General features: G+C 37.2%; 1 long non-coding RNA gene across 1 annotated transcript; it reads right to left on the bottom strand.

Annotated features, from left to right (window-relative positions):
• Nucleotides 1-1,229: 1,229 nt before the first annotated feature.
• On the bottom strand, nt 1,230-8,775 carry LOC148679764 (uncharacterized). The gene is made up of 3 exons (XR_015945314.1): nt 6,922-8,775; nt 4,781-6,104; nt 1,230-3,395 (listed from the first exon to the last, which is right to left on the bottom strand). It is a non-coding gene; the product is annotated as an uncharacterized LOC148679764 (long non-coding RNA).
• Between the last annotated feature and the right edge of the window lie 1,476 nt (nt 8,776-10,251).

Below are 10,251 nucleotides of genomic sequence, written 5' to 3'. Positions count from 1 at the left end.
AAAAGAGGAGAAACCTGCCCAAAGTCACTTTAAGGCAGTGATCCTCAACCCCCAGGCTGCAAACCGGTAACGATTTGTGGACCAATTGGCACAGAGCCGCTCAAGAAATCATTATTTATTTTCGTTTTATTTATTATCTGTGTCAGTCCAGTTCAGATTTAAAGTTCAGTGTAGTTCAGTTCAGTGTGGTTTACAGTTCACTGCTGAAAGTCCAAACACTGAAGAGTGAATCCATGGATGCGCAGCTCCACAAGTCCCAAACCAAGCAAGCCAGTGGCGAGAAGCAAACTTCACCAATTGACGAAAGTGAAGGAAAAAACCTTGAGAGAAACCAGGCTCAGTTGGGCTTGAACATTTCTCATCTGGCCAAACGTCCTGTGCAGAGCTGCAGTCTAGGCCAGGGGTCAGCAACCCACGGCTCTAGAGCCGCTGACCTTGTGGCTCCCTGGAGCCTTTTCAAAAATGTTTGAAAATGGAAAAAGATGGGGGAGGTTAATATATTTTTCAGTTTTAATAGGATTTCTATAGGAGGACAAACATTTCTAACGTTTTCAAATGCTGTAAAAGTGTGTAGAATTAATATTTAATTTCAACATTTCTGTCAACGAAGATTTGCGTCATAGCCTGCGACACACGTTTCTATCAGCAGGGCGGGATGCCAGGCAGGTGGCTGTTGTAAACAAACTGGGAGATAATAAAGCATGGAAAACCGTTCACAGATGGTGACTACATGAAGGAGTCATTCATCAACATATTAGAACACCTATTTGCAGACTTCAAAAACCAAACCAAGATAATACAAAAAATGAAAGATATACCTCTCTCCGCTAAGACAGTGAAGGAAAGGGCTATTAAAATTGCAGTAACATCACCGATCAGCAAACCAAGAACATTAATTCAGTGCCAGTATACTCAATTGCCTGTGATGTGACCGATATTCGACGCGCTTTTATGCATGTGAACTCTGATGGGCCGCAAGAAGAAATGATCAAATTATACCACTGTAAGACCAGAGGCTGTGCTGAAGTGTTTAAATGACAAAGGAATAAACACCAACCACCTGATTTCAGTGGCTATTTCATCATGAAGGCTCATTATGTATTTGTAGCCAACTTAGTCATTTTTATAGTAGGCTAATATAGATACATACAGCATGTGTTTCCTTCATTATAAGGCTTTACATTTTTTGCGGCTCCAGACATATTTGTTTTTTGTTTTTTGTTTTTTTTGGTCCAATATGGCTCTTTCAACATTTTGGGTTGCCGACCCCTGGTCTAGGCGCTGGAGACTGGAGAACACTGGACGTCCATCGTGGAGAACTGCATGTCTGAGTAGGTCACTGGCGGGTGTCCAGGCATCAATGTAAAGACTCGTCTGTCAGGTCTTTCAGGAATTAGTCTCATGCTCCTTCATTCCTCTATGACCGCCACAACATCTGCACAGGATGCGGCCTGGTCCAGGATTATGGATACCTCTACAGGTCTTCTATGGTTGGCATGATCTCTTCATCTTCATTCATCTTTGAGAAGATGGAATAGATTCACATACTATTTGTCATTAAATCAGGAAAATCCAGCATGTCTGTGCAAGAAGAAGATCACAAATGATGGTTGCTGTTCTCATATCGTGTCTATATTGCAAGTTCCACGCACAACTGTGATTCACATGACAAGAACTGGCAAATCAGCTTCATACTTTGTATGGAATTTACAAATTTCAGTAGAAAAATTATATCAGACAAACACAGAGCAACAAAACCCTGCAGTGATTTAAAATTTCTCCATAAATAAAACTTCATTATATATAAATTATATTATCCATTCTTATTATAGCCCCCCAAAATAGTTATAATTTTAAACAATACTCCAATATGGTTCGATAAAAAAGAGAAAAAATTCATCGAATAAATCACATTTTCACAGTATTTTCTCAGTGTTTCCCAGCATTTTGTTTTACAAAGATTTCTTTCTTTCTTTCGAGGAAATAGCTACTTAAATACATCTGAATGCTCCCAAAATAGTCTAATATCGCATTACACAAGCTGCATTAAATTCTATGTCTTTCAGAGTGAAACACAACATGTGTTGGTAAATTCAAACAATCCTTTTCACAAAAGGTCATGCAGAAATTCCTCAAGCACAAAAGACATTGGAAAAAAGAAAAAAAGATATCGGAAAAAAGCCATTTAAAAACAATTAACTTGTTCAGTCACATATTTAAAAAAAAAAAAAAAAACACTCAGATTAGCCCCTTATCAAACCCTCTGCTATTATTATGAACAGCACACAGGCCATAGTGTCCACAAGAAACACAATATAACCTCTCCATCTACAGGAAAACCTCCACTTTTGCTTAATTATTGCTCAAACATAATTAATTTAACTTTTTTATATATATATAATAGCACAACAATTACAACCATGCTCTGATCTTATGATGTTTAAAGTCATTTTTAGGATTTGTTTCTTCATTATTTTTTACTGTATTTATTGATATAGATTTGTTTTGCTCAGGAAAAATTGCTGAATTATAATTTTATAATGGTTTAAATAAAAAAAGAGATAGAAATGAATCAAATAAAAACTATTTTCATAGTATCCACTTTGTTTATAAAGGTTTCTTTATTTCTGTCTTTATTTTTTTTCTTTCAAGGAAATAGCTGCTATAATACATCTGAATGCTTGCAAAATAGTCTAATATATCACATTACACAAGCTCCATTATATTATGTGTTGGTAAATCAGTCAATCCTTTCCAGAAAAGGTCATGCAACAATTCCTCAAGCATAAAAAGGTATCAGGAAAAAAAAAAAAAAAACAATTAACTTGTTTTGTCACATTCTTCTATAAACCTTACAGATTAGCCCTTAATCAAACCCTCGGCTATTAATGTGAGCAGCACGCCGGCCATATTGTCCTCAAGAAACAAAATATAAATCAAGGGTGCCTAAAATTTTAGCTCCAACTTGCCTCAAGACACCAGCACGGGTGTTTCTAGAAAGCCTAGTAAGGGCTTGATTAGGTGTGTCTGACTGAGGTTACAACTAAACTTTGCAGGGTGCCAACCACCCTGGACCATATTTGGGCAACCTCTAAACTTTCCATCTACAGAAAAAAAACCTCCACTTATGCTTAATTATTGCGTAAACATATTTGATTTAGGATGGCACAACAAATGCAGGTTACCTAATACAGCAACACTTTTCACACAACTTTCACTTTATTTACTTTAATAAAATGTGAGTTTAAGAATTTTGGCTAAATTATCATTTTAAACAATTCTCTAATATGGTTTAATTAAAAAAATTAATCAAATAAATTCAGTTTTCACATTATCCTATTGTGTTTTACAAAGATTTCTTTCATTCTTTCGAGGAAATAGCTGCTTAAATACATCTAAATGCTCCCAAAATAGTCTAATATTGCATTACACAAGCTGCATTATATTGTCTTTCAGAGTGAAACACAACATGTGTTGGTAAATTCAAACAATCCTTTTCACAAAAGGTCATGCAGAAATTCCTCAAGCACAAAAGACATTGGAAAAAAGAAAAAAAGATATCGGAAAAAAAAGCCTTTTAAAAACAATTAACTTGTTCAGTCACATATTTCAAAAAAAAAAAAAAACACTCAGATTAGCCCCTTATCAAACCCTCTGCTATTATTATGAACAGCACACAGGCCATATTGTCCACAAGAAACCCAATATAACCTCTCCATCTACAGGAAAACCTCCACTTTTGCTTAATTATTGCTCAAACATAATTAATTGTACTTTTTTATATATATATAATAGCACAACAATTACAACCATGATCTGATCTTATGATGTTTAAAGTCATTTTTAGGATTTGTTTCTTCATTAATTTTCACTGTATTTATTGATATAGATTTGTTTTGCTCAGGAAAAATTGCTGAATTATAATTTTTTAATGGTTTAAATAAAAAAGAGAAAGAAATGAATCAAATAAAAACAATTTTCATAGTATCCACTTTGTTTATAAAGGTTTCTTTATTTCTGTCTTTATTTTTTTTCTTTCAAGGAAATAGCTGCTATAATACATCTGAATGCTTGCAAAATAGTCTAATATATCACATTACACAAGCTCCATTATATTATGTGTTGGTAAATCAGTCAATCCTTTCCAGAAAAGGTCATGCAACAATTCCTCAAGCATAAAAAGGTATCAGAAAAAAAAAAAAAAAACAATTAACTTGTTTTATCACATTCTTCTAAAAACCTACAGATTAGCCCTTAATCAAACCCTCGGCTATTAATGTGAGCAGCACGCCGGCCATAATGTCCTCAAGAAACAAAATATAAATCAAGGGTGCCTACAATTTTAGCTCCAACTTGCCTCAAGACACCAGCACGGGTGTTTCTAGAAAGCCTAGTAAGAGCTTGATTAGGTGTGTCTGACTGAGGTTAGAACTAAACTTTGCAGGTTGCCAACCACCCGGGACCATATTTGGGCACCCTATAAACTTTCCATCTTCAGAAAAAAACCTACACTTATGCTTAATTATTGCTTAAACATATTTGATTTAGGATGGCACAACAAATGCAGGTTACCTAATACATCAACACTTTTCACACAGTTTTCACTTTATTTACTTTAATAAAATGTGAGTTTAAGAATTTTGGCTAAATTATCATTTTAAACAATTCTCTAATATGGTTTAATTAAAAAAATTAATCAAATAAATTCAGTTTTCTCATTATCCTATTGTGTTTTACAAAGATTTCTTTCATTCTTTCGAGGAAATAGCTGCTTAAATACATCTAAATGCTCCCCAAACAGTCTAATATTGCATTACACAAGCTGCATTATATTTTTTTCAGAGTCAAACACAACATGTATAGTTTAAGTCAGCTGATTCTTTCCACAAAAGGTCATGCAAAAATTCCTCAAGCACAAAAAGCATCGGAAAAAAAAATCCATTTAAAAACAATTAACTTGTTTTGTCACATATTCTTCTAAAAAAACACACAGATTAGTCCCTAATCAAACCCTCGGCTATTAATACGAGCAGCACACAGGCCATATTGTCCTCAAGAAACACAATATAACCTCTCCATCTACAGGAAAACCACCGCTGGAGCCTGTTCAAGCTTTCCAGCAATTGGGGAAGGCCGGCGCAGCATGCAGGAGGCTTTTATTGCAGACGCTGATTGTTCTGCAAAGTCAAAACAACGCGCGCTGGACCTACCAGCGGCTGGCATTACAACAACAAACAATCCAAATTCTTTGCGGACAATCAAACCGGTTGGAAAGGCAGTGGATCATTGCACAGCGAGCTGGATCGGTCTCCGTGACATGAAAAGCGCAATAACAGGAACCACTGAGCGACCTCTGCGGCGCTGTAGATAAGAGCTGTGCTGAATGAAGCCCAGAACACACCGTTACTGTAATGATAACAACAGAATAGCCGCTGGAATGCCAAAGATGCAGGTAATAAAACAAACAGGGCCAGACTTCAAATGAAAAGGTGGAGACCTGATGCTGACAGGCCGATAAAAAAAGGGCCTGACCATCCTTCAGCTCCATTAAACATGCGGGTCGCATTAATGTAATGCATCACACGATCATTATAAGAGTGTAAGCATTGAAAACATGCATCCGTCTACTGTGTGATCATTTCTATTTGTTGATTTCTTAATTAATTTAATGGAAAATAAATGAATAAATGGTAATTGTATCTAGCACTGTAAAGCTGCGGTCACACTTGGCTTTTCCTCCCATAGACTTCCATTCATACGCACGCGAATGCGTCAGACCCGAAATGCAGTGTCATGCATTAAGTTTCTCAGATTGCTGCGATGCAAAGTTCAAGCTTGGTGAACTCTGACCTGCGAAATCGCATCACTTTACCGCGTGAGACCAATCGAGGATCAAAACATGACCTCTCTGGACAGAAGTTTAAAACTTGGAGCAATCGCTCGCTTTTTAAAATGCCTAATAATCTTGTTTAATCCCGCCCCTTTTCGCAGCGCCGTACGACAGAATTTCGCACACACAAACTCTAGTGTGACCGCAGCTTTATAAGCTTGGTTAATCCCGCCCCTTTTCACAGCGCCGTACGACAGAATTTTGCACACAAACTCTAGTGTGACCGCAGCTTTATACTCTTGTTTAATCCCGCCCCTTTTCGCAGCGCCATACGACAGAATTTTGCACACAAACTCTAGTGTGACCGCAGCTTTATAAGCTTAGTTAATCCCGCCCCTTTTCGCAGTGCCGTACGACAGAATTTTGCACACAAACTCTAGTGTGACCGCAGCTTTATACTCTTGTTTAATCCCGCCCCTTTTCGCAGCGCCATACGACAGAATTTTGCACACAAACTTTAGTGTGACTGCAGCTTTATAAGCTTAGTTAATCCCGCCCCTTTTCGCAGCGCTGTACGACAGAATTTTGCACACAAAAACTCTAGTGTGACCGCAGCTTTATACTCTTGTTTAATCCCGCCCCTTTTCGCAGCGCCATACGACAGAATTTTGCACACAAACTTTAGTGTGACTGCAGCTTTATAAGCTTAGTTAATCCCGCCCCTTTTCGCAGCGCTGTACGACAGAATTTTGCACACAAAAACTCTAGTGTGACCGCAGCTTTATACTGTCGTTTAATCCCGCCCCTTTTCGCAGCGTCGTACGACAGAATTTCACATACACAAACTCTAGTGTGACCGCAGCTTTATAAGCTTAGTTAATCCCGCCCCTTTTTGCAGCGCTGTACGACAGAATTTCGCACACACAAACTCTAGTGTGACCGCAGCTTTATACTCTTGTTTAATCCCGCCCCTTTTCGCAGCGCCGTACGACAGAATTTTGCACACAAAAACTCTAGTGTGACCGCAGCTTTATACTGTCGTTTAATCCCGCCCCTTTTCGCAGCGTCGTATGACAGAATTTCACATACACAAACTCTAGTGTGACCGTAGCTTAAGAAATGCACTGTAAAAGCATTGAAACAATTAAGAAGATAAATATGCAGATATTTAATCCATCCGTGGTTTTTACTACAGGTGAAAATAAAATGCTGTATTTGTTGTGCAAGCTTACAATCATTAAAATGTTATGACAGATTTTCTTCTGTCATTTTATATACAGTTGAAGTCAGAATTATTAGCCTCTGTTTATTTTCCCCCAATTTCTGTTTAACAGAGAGCAGATTTCCCCAACATATTTCTAAACAATAATTGTTTTAATAACTCATCTCTAATAATTGGTTTATTTTATCTTTGTCATGATGACAGTAAATAATATTTGACTAGATTTTTTCAAGACACTTCTATACAGCTTAAAGAAGCATTTAAAGGCTTAACTAGGTTAATTAGGTTAACTAGGCAGGCTAGTGTTATTTAATGTTGTTTCAAGAGTTCCCACTTAGATATGCTTAGCATTTATAGCAGGTTTGGCATGCTGTCCCAGGAGAGAACCCTGAGCTCGGAGATATTTGAGCCCAGGGCTCCCGCCCGGTCAATAAGCATATCAGAGGATCCGAGATCAGGTAGGTCTCGATAGTTCCCCCTTTAGAAATGGGAGGAAAAGGAGGAGATGGGGTGGATTTCTTCCGAAATGAAGATAGGGAAAAAAGGAGAAAGTGATCCATTTATAGTAAGCTCGGATCAATCGGATTGATTACTGATTACAGATGGGTGGCCAGCTGTGCTCAATCATATCACATGCTCCTCTCAAAATTAGTTTATGAAACTTCACTTAATTTTACCTTAGAGTGCATCATCTAATGTTAACAACCACATTTAAAAATCCATTACTTAATGTTTAACACTGATTAATAAATGCTTTACAAGATTAGTGATATTTAAGTTAACTATAATTGTTACCCCATTTTCTTGACATTAGTCTGAAAAGAATTATTTATTGATTTATTTACACAACAACAATCAGCACTGGAATGCCAAAGACCTCTGTAACTTCAAATAAAAGGTGGAGACCTGATGGAAACAGGCCGATGAAAGCCCAAACCATCCCTCACCTCGGCTGGAATGCCATTAAACACACGTGTCACGTGAAACATGTTTCTTTTGACGGGTCGAGCGAGCGCACAAAAGCCCCGGCGAGTGCTGGTGGTTTCCAGTGTAATGGAAAACTCATTTGAGAAACACCCAAAGTTTACTCAGAGTCTGTTATGTCTGTTCAGCCGTGTGAAAAGCCATCATTCTGAACAAACAACACCAGATGTGTCAGATAGCGTGACCATCATCAGGCTGATTGATAGCGCGGCTCGTTACACTAATTGTGCAGTGGAATTTAAATGTTTTTTTAAAGAGTGTGAAGGCGCTACTTGATGATGTCATCATGCAACACTAAATACACACTGTAAAAACGTTTATTTTAGTGAACTGAGTTTATCCGATGGGTCAGGTGAATTTAAAGTGACAATACAAGTACAATTATTAACCAATAATTAATAAATATGTGGGATCTAGCACAGTTCACAATTGTGTAAATAAATAAAAAGTGTCTTTGAAACGTTTAAAAAAAAAGAGTCATACCTAAGAAAGCCACTATAGACTAAAGAAGAGTGAGACTAGTGTGAAAGTACAGATATGATGCATGTAAACATTAAACTTTCTGTTTACAAAATATACACAGATGTTGATGGTGAAAAGCGGCCTGAGCAATGATAATGGGGCTTCAGCAACGCGCCTGCTGTAAACAAAACACAAATATGGCCCAGACCTGCACGGCCTTGCCTCCATCACAAATACAGATTAATCACTGCAATACAGACAGAAGGAATGATCCCGTCTGGAGGCGCTGGGCGTGCTCCTGAACAGAGGGTCAATGGAGAGCCAGTCCTGCTTTTACAACTTAGATGTGTTAGCAAACACTACTGAAAAAACAAACACGTTAGGAGTGGTTCACTCACAACTGAGATGGACGGGGACTTTTTTTTTTGAAAGGGTTGAACCACCCAAATAAATACTCTAAATAAGCATGACTCTATACACACTACAGTTAAAAATGATGGGTTGTGTTAACTTTAATTTAGGACAAATATCAACATATCTATCTATCTATCTATCTATCTATCTATCTATCTATCTATCTATCTATCTATCTATCTATCTATCTATCTATCTATCTATCTATCTACCTACCTACCTACCTACCTACCTACCTACCTATATATATTTGTTATAACCAGTGTTACATTTGAAGGACAAAGGGGAAAGCTTACAAGCCTAGAAACACCATCCCAACTGTGAAGTATGGGGGCGGCAGCATCATGTTGTGGGGCTGTTTTGCTGCAGGAGGGACTGGTCCACTTCACAGCATAGATGGCATCATGAAGAAAGAACATTATGTAGAAATACTGAAGCAACATCTCAAGACATCAGCCAGGAAATTCAAACTTGGCCACAAATGGGTCTTCCAAACAGACCATGACCCTAAGCATACTGCCAAATTAGTTCAAATGTGCTTTAAGGACAACAGAGTGAATGTTTTGGAGTGGCCATCACAAAGCCCTGATGTCAATCCTATAGAAAATGTGTGGGCAGAGTTGAAAAAGCTTGTGAGAGCAAGACAGTCGACAAATCTGACTCAGTTACACCAATTCTGTCAGGAGGAATGGGCCAAAATTCCTGTAAATTATTGTGAGAAGCTTTTCGAAGGATACCCAAAACATTTGACCAAAGTTATACAGTTTAAAAAGCAAATGTAAAAAAATACCAAGGAAATGTGTTTAAACTTTTGACTGTCTAGAAATTAATAAAAATTCTCTAAAAAACATTCTCTCATTATTCTGGCATTTAGTAAATGTCAACAGTTTAGGTAATCCTAACGGACCTAAAATAATAAACGTTTGGTGTAATTTACCATCAGACTTTTTTTTTTTAATTATTAGGTTCCTTTTTAGATTTTTAGGTTTCAACTGTACATCTGACACCCCTATAATAGTTTATACTATTGTGAATGCATGATCGCACACAGCAGACTATGCAGGGAAAAATATTCAACCACTGATATAAAAACTGGCAGATTTAGCCAAACAATAGATACTGCAAGTGTTCAAAAGACTATTGTCTTGCAGAATTTGTGTTTGTTATCTACATTTAACCTAAAAGTTAACTAAAATTATACTCATAGTGTGGTTTTAAAACATGTTTATGCTTCCACGTGGATTTTAAACAGTTAAAGAGTTAGTGTCATCTTCCATGATCATCCATTTATCAGTGCAGGAATGCAAACTTGTCACTGTTTGGCCAAATTCCCCATTTT

The sequence above is a fragment of the Danio rerio genome, chromosome 19, assembly GCF_052040795.2.
Source record: "Danio rerio strain M-AB ecotype USA chromosome 19, GRCz13ab, whole genome shotgun sequence".
NCBI lineage: Eukaryota > Metazoa > Chordata > Actinopteri > Cypriniformes > Danionidae > Danio > Danio rerio.
Note: the sequence above shows the minus strand (reverse complement) of the source record. Positions and strands in the feature narration are given on the sequence as shown.